This window comes from Salvelinus alpinus, chromosome 20 (genome assembly GCF_045679555.1).
Source record: "Salvelinus alpinus chromosome 20, SLU_Salpinus.1, whole genome shotgun sequence".
In the NCBI taxonomy this organism is placed as follows: Eukaryota; Metazoa; Chordata; class Actinopteri; order Salmoniformes; family Salmonidae; genus Salvelinus; species Salvelinus alpinus.
Window position 1 is genome coordinate 20,510,072 of NC_092105.1, and position 14,732 is coordinate 20,524,803.

The window sequence follows — 14,732 nt, forward strand, 5'->3', positions numbered from 1 at the left end:
GTAAGTATATTCTACTACCACTGTCCTACACTATAAACATCCACTGTAAGTATATTCTACTACCACTGTCCTACACTATAAACATCCACTGTAAGTATATTCTACTACCACTGTCCTAGACCATAGACATCCACTGTAAGTATATTCTACTACCACTGTCCTAGACCATAGACATCCACTGTAAGTATATTCTACTACCACTGTCCTACACTATAGACATCCACAGAGGCACACAAGTCGTATGGACCTTTACCTGCTTTCATTGTACTGCTCCTCTTCTGCAAGTAATCTATCAAACTGAAATGAAGGAAGACCAGGTTCACAAACAAATATTTCTTAGTGTTGCCTCATCTGTGGATTAAAGTTTCACCCCTGCCCACTGCTCAGATCCTGTAGTGTCATTGTTATGGGTCTGTCTTGGTATGAGTGTGTAGGTCTATTTACATTCTATATCTGCAGTAACTGTAACCTTCTCTCTCTATCGCTTTTTCTTTCTCTCTCTCTCAGATCCACCTCAGTCATTGAACGTTACACTTAGTGAGGCCTCTAAAGCCACAGTCTTACTATGTGTAGCAGACGGCAACCCACACCCCAACTACACCTGGAGCAGGTACTCACTCCTATGTAAACTAATTCAATCCAGTTTAAATGTAAATGTTAGGTACACTTGTTTAAACATATGAAACAGATTAGCTTGAAGCTTAAGTATGTTCATATATTATGCTGGTAGTCAAATGATGCCTTTGCCTATCTCACACACATACATTCAGCCCCTCCCCTCCTCTCTCTCTCTCCCCCAGAGTGGTCCAGCCATGGCCTGGGTCTTCAGTGAGAGCAGAGGGAGACAAACTGCACTTCCTCAGTCTCAGCTCTGAGCTGAATGGTCTCTTTGTCTGTGAGGCCTCCAACCCCTACGGACGAGCAAATGGCTCCCTCTATGTACACATATACTCTGGTGAGAAGCACCTGAGAGAGTGAGAAACACACACACACTATTCATGCTGGTTGCTTAACTAGTTGCTTATGCTGTTTTATAAGATGCTTATAATTGTTATACGATTGATTGATTGAATAGTTTATTGTCCCATAGGGAAATTTGTCTGGCAACAATATTAGCATTCCTGGCATACGTATAAAACACATATATGAAGTTATGAGAAATGTGATGTAGCATGGATAACAAAGTTGAGCCAGATGTTCACTTATCATTCACTGCATGTGTTAGTATCAGACTTATGGCATTATTCCGCTTTCTATAGGAAATTACTGTATAACCACTAACTAATTTGGTCATGATACACACTTATCTCTTTCTGCATATGTACATCTCTTATAACCTGGTATTATCTCTTTGCTTTCTGCAGGAAGTGTTTGCATCAGAGCTGTGATGGTTGCTTGGGCAACATGATTACATGTAATTGTAAATACAGACTGTTTCTTATATTAATTGTATCTCCTCTCTCCTCACAGAGACATCTGCTGCCTGTTGGGTTATACTGGTCATTCTATGTCTGATTGTTTCTGCTGCACTTGGATGGTTCTGGTGGAAATACAGACAGTTTCCTTGGTAATATCAACTACTGTAATATAATGAACTGAATTTTGCATTGTGATAATAATGCATTTGCATTAGATGATCATATATTGATTTTGCTCAAGTTAATATATTTTATTTTTCTGGACTATATTTTCCAGGAGTTCAATAGTGGCCAAGGCACCAGAACAGGTATGCTGTGGTTTGTGAATAGTTACAGATGTAGGATCTTAATTTTAGTCAGTTTGCTACAGCAGGAAAATAATCGTGCAGCAACAGAAAATGTGAATTATTATGAAAATTATTATTCATAGACATTTTTGTAGGGGTTGATACATTTTTCTTGAGGAAAATGTAATCTGGAATTTCAAAGTGGAAACTGCAAACTTTAGAAGCCTTTTTAAACCTCAAATACACTACAAGTGTTAAATGTCCTACATTGCAGGGAAGGTCTCCAGTTCCCTCAACTGGGTGATCAAATTAAGTTGCTACATATGTATTTCACTGTCCTCCATTGTTTTGTGACTAAACTTACGAATTAGGTTTCTCATTAGCCACTGGTTTCTATGTAATGATACTGTAATAATGTCTGTTTGATTCCAGACTATATCAGTATCTTCCAAGACGAGGAGACATGACAAGGTTGAGGAAGGTGAAGATGACTCATTGGCTGCAACTGTCCAAACCAGGAAGGAGCCTGAGGAAGAGGAAGAAGTATCATGATGTATGGAACAACATACCTTATTTGTTTTTTGGAAACATTTTATTTTTAATTTGTATTATTCCAATTGTTTTTCATGTTTGATAGATTGTCTGTTCATTAAGTATATTTATTGTGTTAGCTCGAAGAAACTGCCGGACAGGTTTTAAGTGAATGCCAGAAAAATCTCATTCTCCAATGTTCTAACCATCTGCAAAGAATAGGCACATTATCCCGAGTGGAGCAGTGGTCTAAGGCACTAGAGATCCTGGTTCGAGTACAGGCTCTGTCGCGACCGGAAGACCCATGGGGCGGCGCACAATTGGCCGGGTTAGGGGAGGGTTTGGCTGGCAGGGATGTTCTTCTCCCATCGCGCTTGAATGACTCCTGTGGCGGGCTGGGCGCATGCACGCTGACATGGTCGCCAGGTGTACAGTGTTTCCTCCGACACATTGGTGTGGCTGGCATCCGGGTAAAGCAGGCATTGTGTCAAGAAGCAGTGTGGCTTGGTTTTGTCGTGTTTCAGATGATGCATGGCTCTTGGCCTTTGCCTCTCCCGAGTCCATACGGGAGTTGCAGCGATGAGACAAGACTGTAACTACCAATTGGATACAACAAAATTGTGGAGAAAAAGGGGTCAAAGTTTTTTTTTTTATTATACAAAAATAAAACAGAATAAGCACATTCTCCAATCATCTAATGAACAATATCTTCTAGGACATTGGAAACCTCGACTCCATCACCGCTTCACCCAGTGCTGGTCCTCGTTTCAGATTTTTGTTCCCCTCTCGTGGACTCCGCCTTGCTGTGGTTGAGGGGCTTTGTTGCTTCAGCGGGAACATCAACTCTCCTGTATGTATGTACAGTATGTATGTATGAATGTACAGTATGTATGTACAGTGCTTTCAGAAAGTATTCATACCACTTGACTTATATTTTGATGTGTTGCAGCCTGAATTTCAAATGGATAAAAAATATTTTTCACTCTGTCATTTAGGTTAGCATTGTGGAGTAACTGCAATCCATCCTCAGTTTTCTCCTATCACAGCCACTAAACTCTGCAACTGTTTCAAAATCACCATTGGTCTAATGATGACATCCCTGAGCGGTTTCCTTCCTCTACTACGGCAACTGAGTTAGAAAGGACGCCTGTATCTTTGTAGTGACTGTGTGTATTGATACACCATCCACAGTGTAATTAATAACTTCACCATGCTCAAAGGGATATTCAATGTCTGCTTTTTTTACCTGTCGACCAATAGGTGCCCTTCTTTGCAAGGCATTGGAAAACCTCCATGGTCTTTGTTGTTCAATCAGTGTTTGAAATTCACTGCTAGACTGAGGGACCTTATAGTAACTGTATGTGTGGAGTACATAGATGAGGTAGTCATTCAAAAAATAATTTGAAACACTATTATTGGACACAGAGTGAGTCCATGTAACTTATGTGACTTGTTAAGTAACTTTTTTTCTCCTGAACTTAGTAACTTTTTTTTCTCCTGCCATAACAAAGGAGTTTAATAATTATTGACCCAAGACATTTCAGCTTTTCATGTATTTTTTTAATCATATTTCCACTTTGACATTATGGGGTATGATGTGTAGGCCAGTGACACAACATCTAAATGTAATACATATTACATTCAGACTGTAACACAACAAAATGTAGAAAATGTCAAGGGGTGTGAATACTTTCTGAATGAACTGTACTGTATGTGTTGAAGCCAACTGAAGGGAGCCCTGGTATAAGCTAAATGACATATGTATGAAATGGAGAACCTTGTCAGTTACAACTACTGTACACACACCTTTGGCTGATGGTACTACTTGCGGCGGCTCCAAAATAAATTCATTTATATTACGCGGTTATGCAGTTTTGGTACAGCGAGCAGTTATACTGTAAAAGGAACCATGAAACCAGGTAATCCACTGGGAACAGAAGCTCCTTATGATCCACGCATTAATCCTATCCCTCATGAACCCTGTATTATTTGTTGTTTTAGATTAGTATTAGTGTAGCATGGCATTTTTGGCCACCAGTAGTTACTGTAGGTAGTTAGTAGTTAGAATGCAGGTATTTTCACTACATTAGTAGTTACAATGCCAGTGGTTTACTACGTTAGTATTCAAGGCCTTGCTTTGGTTAGTGCACTCTAATGTCCTTGTTTTTCAGCCTTGGAAATAGGAACACACAGGGACAAGCTGTAGCTTGGAGTCGGGCCTCTTATCAAGTTGAAATATGCTTAAAGAGGAACCTAGTCTGCACACTTGCCTTTTTTGAATCAACAATGAGAGACAGGTATGTGGGTTTAGGGGTGGTGTGTGTGTGTGTACAGTACTAGTCCGTACATGTCTTTGTGTTAATTGGTTGGTTGCTAATTAAACATACACTACCGTTCAAAAGTTTGGGGTCACTTAGAAATATCCTTGTTTTTGAAAGAAAAGCACAATTTTTGTCCATTAAAATAACATGAAAGTGATCAGAAATACAGTGTAGACATTGTTAATGTTGTAAATCACTATTGTAGCTGGAAACGGCTGATGTTTTTTTTAAATGGAATATCTACATAGGCATACAGAGGCCCATTATCAGCAACCATCACTCCTGTGTTCCATTGGCAAGTTGTGTTAGCTAATCCAAGTTTTTCATTTTAAAAGGCTAATTGATCATTAGAAACCCATTTTGCAATTATGTTAGCACAGCTGAAAACTGTTGTGCTGATTTAAAGAAGCAATAAAAATGGCCTCCTTTAGACTAGTTGAGTATCTGGAGCATCAGCATTTGTAGGTTTGATTACAAGCTCAAAATGGCCAGAAGCAAAGAACGTTCTGCTGGAACTCATCAGTCTATTATTTTTCTGAGAAATGAAGGCTATTCCATGCGAGAAATTGGCAAGAAACTGAAGATCACGTACAACGCTGTGTACTACTCCCTTCACAGAACAGAGCAAACTGGCTCTAACCAGAATAGAAAGAGGAGTGGGAGGCCCCGGTGCACAACTGAGCAAGAGGACAAGTACATTAGAGTGTCTAGTTTGAGAAACAGACGCCTCACAGGTCCTCAACCGGCAGCTTCATTAAATAGTACCCGCAAAACACCAGTCTCAATGTCAACAGTGAAGAGGCGACTCCGGGATGCTGGCCTACGAGGCAGAGTTACTCTGTCCAGTGCCTGTGTTCTTTTGCCCATCTTAATATTTTATTTTTATTGGCCAGTCTGAGATATGGCTTTTTTTTTTACAACTCTGCCTCGAAGGCCAGCATCCCGGAGTCGCCTCTTCACTGTTGACGTTGAGACTGGTGTTATGCAGGTACTATTTAATGAAGCTGCCTGAACTGTCTGCATTTGGGTCTTTTCCTGAGCCGTAATCGTATGAACTGGTCATGATAGACCCAGCAAACTCGGACCAGCTCCGCAACACTGTCTCCTCCCAAGGAGCCACCATTGGGAGGCACGAGGAGTTGCTTTTTGGTCTCATGGAAGGTTTCCAGACTCTGGCAGAATGCCATGACTGTAGGTTGAATACTTTGCTGGAGCAATTCCGCGGGTTGTCGACTAGGCAGTCTACCATGACGGTAACCACCCAGCCCCTCAGTAACCTGGCTGTCAGCAGCTCGTCTCTCCCTGCCACCCCGGCTTTCCGAGAACTCTGCTTACCTCCCCCTGAATGCTTCGTGAGAGGGTCCGAAAACTGTTGGGCGTTTCTCTCATCTTCGAGCTGCAGCCCTCCTCCTTCCCCTCAGACCGCTCAAAGTTAGCGTAACTCATCACGCTCATTTCCGGGAGGGCTCTCGGCAGGGCTAGGACACTGTGGGAACAACAGTCTGCCATGTGCTTCAGTTTGGAGGAGTTTGTGGCAAAGGTGAAGAATGTTTCCAATGCTCCGTTGTCCGGTAGAGAGGCTGCCCGGAAGTTATTCCAGCTTCGGCAAGACTCCCGCAGTGTGTTAGACCTGGAACCCGGAATCCCTGTTTGACACGTTCCTGCACGGTTATCGGAGGAAGTTAAAGACGAGCTCATCGCCTTGACCATCCGGATTTATGGGCAGATACGGGAACGTAGGAAGGAGAGGAGGTCCAATTCCGTACCCCCTTGCATGCCCAAGGACTCCACTTCGCCTCCGAGGCATCCCGGAAGTCCCTGACGTCTACGTGTCCGAGAGAATCTGAGGCTACCCAAGTGTCTTCGAAGTCTAACGATTCGCCTCTTCCCGAGCCGATGCAACTAGGCAGAGCTAGGTTGTCTCCTGATGAACGTTTACGCAGGCTTAACACAAAGAGTTGCCTGTATTGCGGGACTATTGGTGATTTCGTGTCTACCTGTCCACTAAAAGACTATGCTCACCGGTAGGAGCGAGTACTCTGGTGGGCATACGGAGAACTTTCCTTCTCCCCTTACTCGCACCCATATCCATACCATCCTGCTGTGGGGGAACCAGTCGAAATCTCTCCGGGTACTCATCAACTCTGGGGCCAATGAGAGTTTTATGGACACTACCCTTGTGTCAGAACTGGGCATCCCCACTCAGCCCCTCTCCATCCCCATAGACGATAGAGTGCTGTAATGACGCACTATTGGCAGGGTCACCCACAATACCACTCTCGTCAACCTGCGAGTGTCAGGGAACCACAGCGAGGCTATACAGTTCATGCTGATTAAGTCTCCTCAGGTTCCTGTGGTATTGGGATTCTGTTGGCTCCAGCTACACAATCCCCTCATGATTTCTGGTGTGGTTGGAACAACAAGATCACATGAGCATCAGAATGCCACTCAGCCCACAATGCTAGCTTTATTTTTAGGCAGCCTAAATTCTGGCAGAAAATAAATGGTGGCGGACAGAAGTTCCAGTGACAGAGGGGTGATACAGAGGCTTAACAAAATATATTTAATAAATACTATAAAAAGAACTATCACGAAAAATAAATCAGATAACAGACATTGAAGCTGTCTTCTTTTTCTAAAAGAAGTCACTGTTTAGAAGCCTCTGCCCTCTACACCAGATTCAGAACTGAATGATAGTAGCTAACCCTCCAGCCAGGTTCCTAACTTGATTATTATGCTGTTATTTTAAGAACAGACAATGCAATCTAATATGGACTAGTGACTGTGATGGAAAGTCCCGTGACGTAATCACTATGGTAATGGGAGAGATCAGTAGGTCATGGGAGGGCCTCACTCACATGGCTTTATTTATGTGAAGCATTCAGCTGTATCCCTCTGCTCACTACTTTCTTCATACACAAAGGAGAGAGAAGGCAAGAGCAGTTGTACCGCTGATACATTATTTGAATGTTCTTCTGAATAGAAATTAATGGTAATACCAATTACCCACCCCACCGAAGACATTCTTTAAAATGTATACTCGGTCATTAGACTTTATATAGGCAAATAAAACTAATGGAATAAAAAATAAAGTTTTACATCTTCCTAAGTCTGAGAGTGGTTTTAACGTTGCGGATATTGTATCAACTCGCTACCCAAGGCTTTTACTTGCGACATATAGTTAAATGGACTAAAGAGGAACAATGGGTAGGTACACTGCAAAAAAAAATAACATCCTGTTAATTTAGGGTAAAGTATGGCTGCACAGGTGCCAGAAAGACTGTAAAAGTACAGACTAAAAATGTACATACATAATCTGTATAAAAACAGTGATTTACTTTCCACCAAATAAAGTATATTACTGCAATTTACAACAATTTTCTCTTTTTACTGGCATTGGTTGTGAAAATAAAGAATTTGCCAGCTAAAACTCCTTAATTGATTACAAAATATAGCTAGAACAGATTATAACCATAATATTACAAAAAACTACTCTCAATTTAACTGGTATCAGTTGTGAAAATAGAGAATTTGTAAGGGTGCGTGCTGGTGGCAGGGAAGTCAGGCGCAGGAGATCGAACTTGGTAGAAAACGGAGCAGTTTAATAAGTGCTCAACAACTCCGAAAACCAAAATATACAAAATAATACAAGTGGGTACAAAACCCGTCGCACACCAGAACATATCTTGCACATAGCTTACAAACAAACAATCACCGACAAGGACAATGAGGGGGAACAGAGGGTTAAATACACAACATGTAATGAATGGGTTTGGAACCAGGTGTGATACAAGACAAGACAAAACCAAAGGAAAATGAAAAGAGGATCAGCGATGGCTAGAAGGTCGGCGACTTCGACCGCCGAACGCCGCCCGAACAAGGACAGGGACCAACTTCGGCGGAAGTCGTGACAGAATTAGACAGCTTAAACCCAGAAATGACTCCTGAATTGATGCCAAAATATAGCTAGAACACAGATAATTATCCTAATATTACAAAAACCTACTCTCAATATAACTGGTATCAGTTGTGAAAATAGAGAATTGGTCAGTTAAAAAACGGAAATAATTCCTTAATTGATGCAAAAGTTACACAAAATCATAGATAATTGTCATAATATTACAACAACCTACTCTTGATCTAACTGGCATCAGTTGTGAAACTAGGGAATTGTTAAGCGAATAAACAGACTACTCCTTAATTGATGCAAAAATATAGCTAGAACACAGATAACTGTCATTATATTACAAAAAACTACTCAACTCAACTGGTATCAGTTGTGAAAATAGAGAATTGGTCGCCTACAAAACAGACAGCTCTTTAATTGATGACAAAATAAATCTAGAAAACATAATTATCATAATATATTTAAAAAAGAATACTCAATGTAACTATTATTGGTTGTGAAAATAAAGAATTCTCCAGCAAATAAAAACAAAATAACAGACATTACTCAAGGATTTCCTTATATATAGCTTTTTACAAGTTTTATTACATATATTAAGTTATTCAATATACGTTCAAACCTTAACCTGTGTTTGCAGTGGCATGGCAGAGAGGTAAAGGGGTAGAAAGGGAGGGTGTTAAGAAGAAGGGTATCAGGTAATCTCAGTGTACAAAGATTTCTGAAACTATACAATTGATAATTACGGTGTCAAACATAGGACATTCAATTAAAGCATGTTTTTTACAATAAATATCAGTATCTTGACATTTTGGTTATAAAATGTAGGTCAAGTTTTTATTCTATCGTCCTAACCCACAACTATATGGAGGGGGTGGGGGGTGAGATGTGAGTAGGACAAGGTATGTCGATCCTAGTGCAAAAACATTTGTTGAACTCAAACTTTACATATACTGTGTCAAACATTCACTTAAAAGCAACTTACCACATGCTAATGTAAAAACATTCAGTTCTAACATTTTGGTCAAGTGTTTATCATCTGGCTGTTTCTTGACTGTGTGCTGCAGTCGGTGTATTTAAGTGCCTGTATGTGTGCGTGCGCAAGGCTACTCCCTCCATTCATAGTCTGCAATGCTTGAGATCAGATAAATAACTTTGGGATTGATTGCATGCTGCTTTCTTGAGTTCTTCTCCACTTTGGACCCCTTATCTGGGGTGATCTTGAATAGGCACCTGCGTTGGATGAAATAACATAAATAATGTTTATACTAGTGTGTCCGCCATTCTTAATCACTAGCAGTGGTCCTCTACCTTGCAGATACAATAATTTGATTTGTTGACTAACAAAAATGTACCTGCAAAAATAATTGTATCTAATTGAAAGGAGCTACATGTAGGATGTTTGCAATGTAATATTAGAAAATGTCTATGATACAGTTAAAGTAACAGTGGAACGCTAATGTTTCTGTAACGATGCACTCAGCGAGTTCAGGGAGTGAATACATGTCATTAATAAATGAATAAAACTAGAAACACAAACAGCGCACCGACATGAAACAGGAACAATGACGATGGGGAAGAAACCAAAGGGAGTGACATAAAGGGCAGGTAATGAAGGATGTGATGGAGTCCAGGTGAATGTCATTTTGCACATAATGCCTGTAACAGGTATGTGCCATAACGGGCAGTCTGGTGACCTAGAGGCCGGAAAGGGAGCACGTGACAGTTTCACAATATTTTTTCATCAGAAAGTATATTGAGTGCATAAAAAGTGTATCCTGAAATGCTACATTTCTATTGGCCAAACAAGGGACTGGTGTGGTTTTGTTTTGAAATTGAAAGTTGCCGTTAACAGTAAGGCATCCCAGATGACAACACCAGACTAGAGTTATTTGAAATGTGTGCAAAGAAAGTAATGTCTATTGCAAGAGCTCCTTGTTCTCCAGCATTCTTGTAAACTCAGATGGCATTCGATTCCAAGGAATTACAAAACTGAAGTGCCAGTTATTGTCCACTGCTGCCCGTCTACTGGGGCTGGAGCATGCGCTTGAACTTGAGCTAGCCGGTGGTAAGCTTGTGCTTTCAGTGTTGTATCTACCACCTGAGAAAGTGCACAAAAAAACACATTTGGGGTTCTCTTAACTCAACATTTTCCTCCCTGACAACACATACATTATCATCACCGAGTTTCTAATCCAACCTTAACTCCCATTGTAACATATACATCTTGCTATAATTTGTCTGCTTGTTAATTAAATAACATGATTATTATGACATAAAACTATATTTGACACCATGAATAGTAGGGCTACACTAGGCTTAATCAGAGTCTGAGAAACTGAGCCTAGATGAGACAGTTCTAATGTCTGTGTAGATTGAAATCATCGGTAGTATAGCTCGAAAGACTACCAAAGTTTATGATTTGAACTATTTGAATTAGACAAATATTACCTGACTTGACCCCCACCTTGAAAATATTTTCTTGATCATATCGTCACACATTGAGCCCATTTAAGTTTTGGGTGTATATCCACTTTTTAAACAGTAAATGTATAGCCTGTTTAGCGTTTTCTTATGTACATATGTATAGCAAAGGAACAATCCTCGCTGCGGGGTGTTTGGGGGCTACCAGACATACTTCTGGGTGTTGGATCATTCCATTCAGTACTTTCCTTTTCACCTTGGATAAAAATAAGAGTTTGGGAATCAGGCCGTGTACCATGTTCTACTTTTCGCACCATGCTTAACACATTTTACATAGTGACAATACCATGGTTTAATGACAGTTATCATGAGTTCTTGATGTAACAAACTGATACACTTACATGTAGCATCACTTGGGCTATCAGTTTCCTTGCTTCTACTGGCCTCAGGACATGGACATCTGCCTCCTGGACATACTTCATGTCTTCCAGCTTTTCCACACCCAATGTCTTAAGAGAATCCAGCACTGACTGATGTCCACTAGATTTTGGCAGCACAGAATATATAAATGATGCAAGAGCACTGTCTTGATCATCCATGTCTACTAAACAAAAAAAGTAAATTGTTCACGTGGTCTCTATTCAACTGTATTTTTGTCCAAACTCGTGTTATTTGAACTATCTACTTCTACCACTTTCCTCTTCAGCATCTACCATGCTGTGTTTCAGTGAAATGACTCCAGTTCTGTGGAAAGCATACGCAGGTAAAGGGTAGTAATCCAAATATAGTTCTGCATTAAGACACATCATGCCCTCAATAGCACTTTGATCTTCATACAGTCCAAATACAGTCCACAGTCTGGTGAATAAGATGAGCTATGACATGTAACAAGAAGGCAGACATGCTTGTTCTCCTTTATCAACATAAGATCTATCTGCCCAAATTCTGATGTCACACCATTGCATGGCCATAGAAAGAGGCCCTGTCTGTAAAAGGTGCCCTTCAAATGTATCTCAGTGGACACCACAATATCCGGTCCCCCAAGCAAGCTTGCCTCAACTGCATTGCATACAGCATCACTGTATAACTCAGCACTGAAAGGGGATGGATATTTTACTTGCAGAGCAGGAGCAAAAAAGGAACTTGAGTTCAGATAGCTTTGCAGAAGTTGGTGATTATTGGCAAGCTTTTGACACACTTTTTTTTATTTTGCACTCTCCGGACACATCTTTTGAAATATGGATGTTTACTTTCAAACCTCATTGTCCACAGCCTTAAGGGGGCCAAACTTTAGTATCTAAGCAGGAAAGTGGATCAGATAGTGCTGCTTTGGTTTCAGCCTGTGAGAAGGAAACAGCTCTTTTCTTGTCTGTAGATACTCAGGAATCAGAACGTTGAGCAAAGTAACTTGAGCCACAGAAATGGAGGGGGCACAGATTACTTCCACAAGTTCTTTAAGTAGGATTGTTAGTTGCCATCCCCGATCTTCTATATCAGTAATCTTTTTGCCTATTATCACATGGAGGAGACTCAAAAGAGACAATTTTTTGTTGCCTGGCCACCTAATTTAATTCCCTTTTCACTAACTTCTGAGGGTGTGGAATTCACATCAGATCCTTGGTAGCTAAACTGCCTGATCCTGCGGTTAAGCTCTGATTATGTAAAGAATTGATTTACTTTAACAAAATACATGATATAAATAGGTCATATGGGTCATATGCTAGGTCATATGCCACTATCCCCTCAAACAAATCATGACCAATGCATGGTGGGAGGCCTGGCTGACAGACATGAAAGTGGTTGAGGGAATTAAATACAGAGTTAAATTTTAACACTCTGGATTCTGTCTCATTACCATCTTGTAGTGCTTTCACTGCCTCATAATTTTGTACTGTTCTGGCAACAGCAGGTTCATTAAAATCAAACAGCTTGCTTCTAGTTGCAAGGCAGAATCGACAGCAGTAGTTGGAGGTACAACTTTCTGAGAAGCCTCCTATGTTGTGAGACCCCAAATGATCACTAATAATGGAAAAGACTGCTGCCTTTACAGCATGGCCAGATATCTCCAACCCATTTGTTTCTAAATCTCTGAGATCCAACAGTATTGTAGTCTCTCTCATTACACAATATCATGAGCTGTACATTATCAATAATGTAGACCCCCACAATCTTGATTCTTCTTTTCTGATCCAAGAGGGTTAAAATTTCTTCTTAATAGGGGGCGCTGTTTTCACTTTGGGGAAAAATCGTGCCCAAATTAAACGGCCTCGTACTCTGTTCTAGATCATACAATATGCATATTATTATTACTATTGGATAGAAAACACTCTGAAGTTTCTAAAACTGTTTGAATTATATCTGTGAGTAAAACAGAACTAATTTGGCAGCAAACTTCCAAACAGGAAGTGAAAATTCTGAAAATGAGGCTCTGTGTCAGGGCCTGCCTATTCAACTGGCTTATATTTCTGGATCTGTATGCACTTCATACGCCTTCCACTAGATGTCAACAGGCAGTAGAATGTTGAATGGGGTGTCTAGCTTGATGTGAGACCGAAGGAGAGCTTTTGGAGTGACAGGTCCGCTCTTTTGGCAGTAATCAACTGCGCACCAGGGAACCTTACATTGTCTTCTGAAAAGCGTTAGGTATACACGACGAAATTGGATTTATTGGATACATATGAGAAGAACATCATAAAGTGGGATTTTCAACCGAGTTTGACCAGTTTATTCGACGTTTATTGGGAATTTTGGAATTTTTCGTTCCAGGCGCAAAGATTTATTGGACATGTGCCCTCCACATGGCTAGCCAAAGTTGCTAATTCGACAGAAGAAATGGACATTCTAAAACAAAACAACGATTTATTCTGGAACTGTGACTCCTTGCACAACATTCTGATGGAAGATCATCAAAAGTAAGAGAATATTTATGATGTTATTTTGTATTTTTGTGGAATATGTTGGCTCCAACAAGGCGGAGAATAGGTGAGCGCTGTCTCACAATATTGCATGCTGTATGTTGTACTAAAGTTATTTTTTTAAATCTAACACAGCGGTTGCATTAAGAACCAGTGTATCTTTCATTTGCTGTACAACATGTATTTTTTAGTAAAGTTTATGATGAGTTTTTTGGTTAGATTACGTGACTGTCCAAAATATCTCCGGACAATTTGGTGCATCATGGCTACATATTCACAATGTAAAACCAGGATTTGTACCTCTAAATATGCACATTTTCGAACAAAACATAAATGTATTGTTTAACATGATGTTATAAGACTGTCATCTGATGAAGTTGTCCAATGGTTAGTGATTAATTGTATCTCTATTTGTGGGTTTTGTGAAAGCTATCTTTACGGTGAATAAATGGCGTTGTGTGTTTGGCTATTGTGGTGAGCTAATATAAATATATATTGTGTTTTCGCTGTAAAACATTTTAAAAATCGGAAATATTGGCTGGATTCACAAGATGTTTATCTTTCATTTGCTGTACACCATGTATTTTTCATAAATGTTTTATGATGAGTATTTATCTATTTCACGTTGCTCTCTGTAATTATTCGGGCTGTTTTGGTGCTATTTGTGATGGTGGCTGCAATGTAAAACTACGATTTATACCTCAAATATGCACATTTTCAAACAAAACATAAATGTATTGTATAACATGATGTTATAAGACTGTCATATGATGAAGTTGTTCAAGGTTAGTGATTAATTTTATCTCTATTTGTGGGTTTTGTGAAGCTACCTTTGCGGTGGAAACATGGTGAAAACATGGCGTTGTGTGTTTGGCTATTGTGGTGAGCTAATATAAATATATATTGTGTTTTCGCTGTAAAAGATTTTAAAA

At 40.0% G+C, this 14,732-nt stretch overlaps 1 long non-coding RNA gene across 2 annotated transcripts; it reads left to right on the forward strand.

The window, feature by feature from the left end:
• Window positions 1-273: 273 nt before the first annotated feature.
• LOC139546445 (uncharacterized) lies at window positions 274-4,987 on the forward strand. 2 transcript variants are annotated; one of them, XR_011669230.1, is made up of 6 exons: window positions 274-610; window positions 801-955; window positions 1,471-1,567; window positions 1,696-1,726; window positions 2,138-2,258; window positions 3,008-4,987. It is a non-coding gene; the product is annotated as an uncharacterized lncRNA (long non-coding RNA). The 2 variants fall into 2 exon arrangements; XR_011669229.1 differs by having other exon boundaries at window positions 293-610; window positions 2,952-4,987.
• Window positions 4,988-14,732: the final 9,745 nt, after the last annotated feature.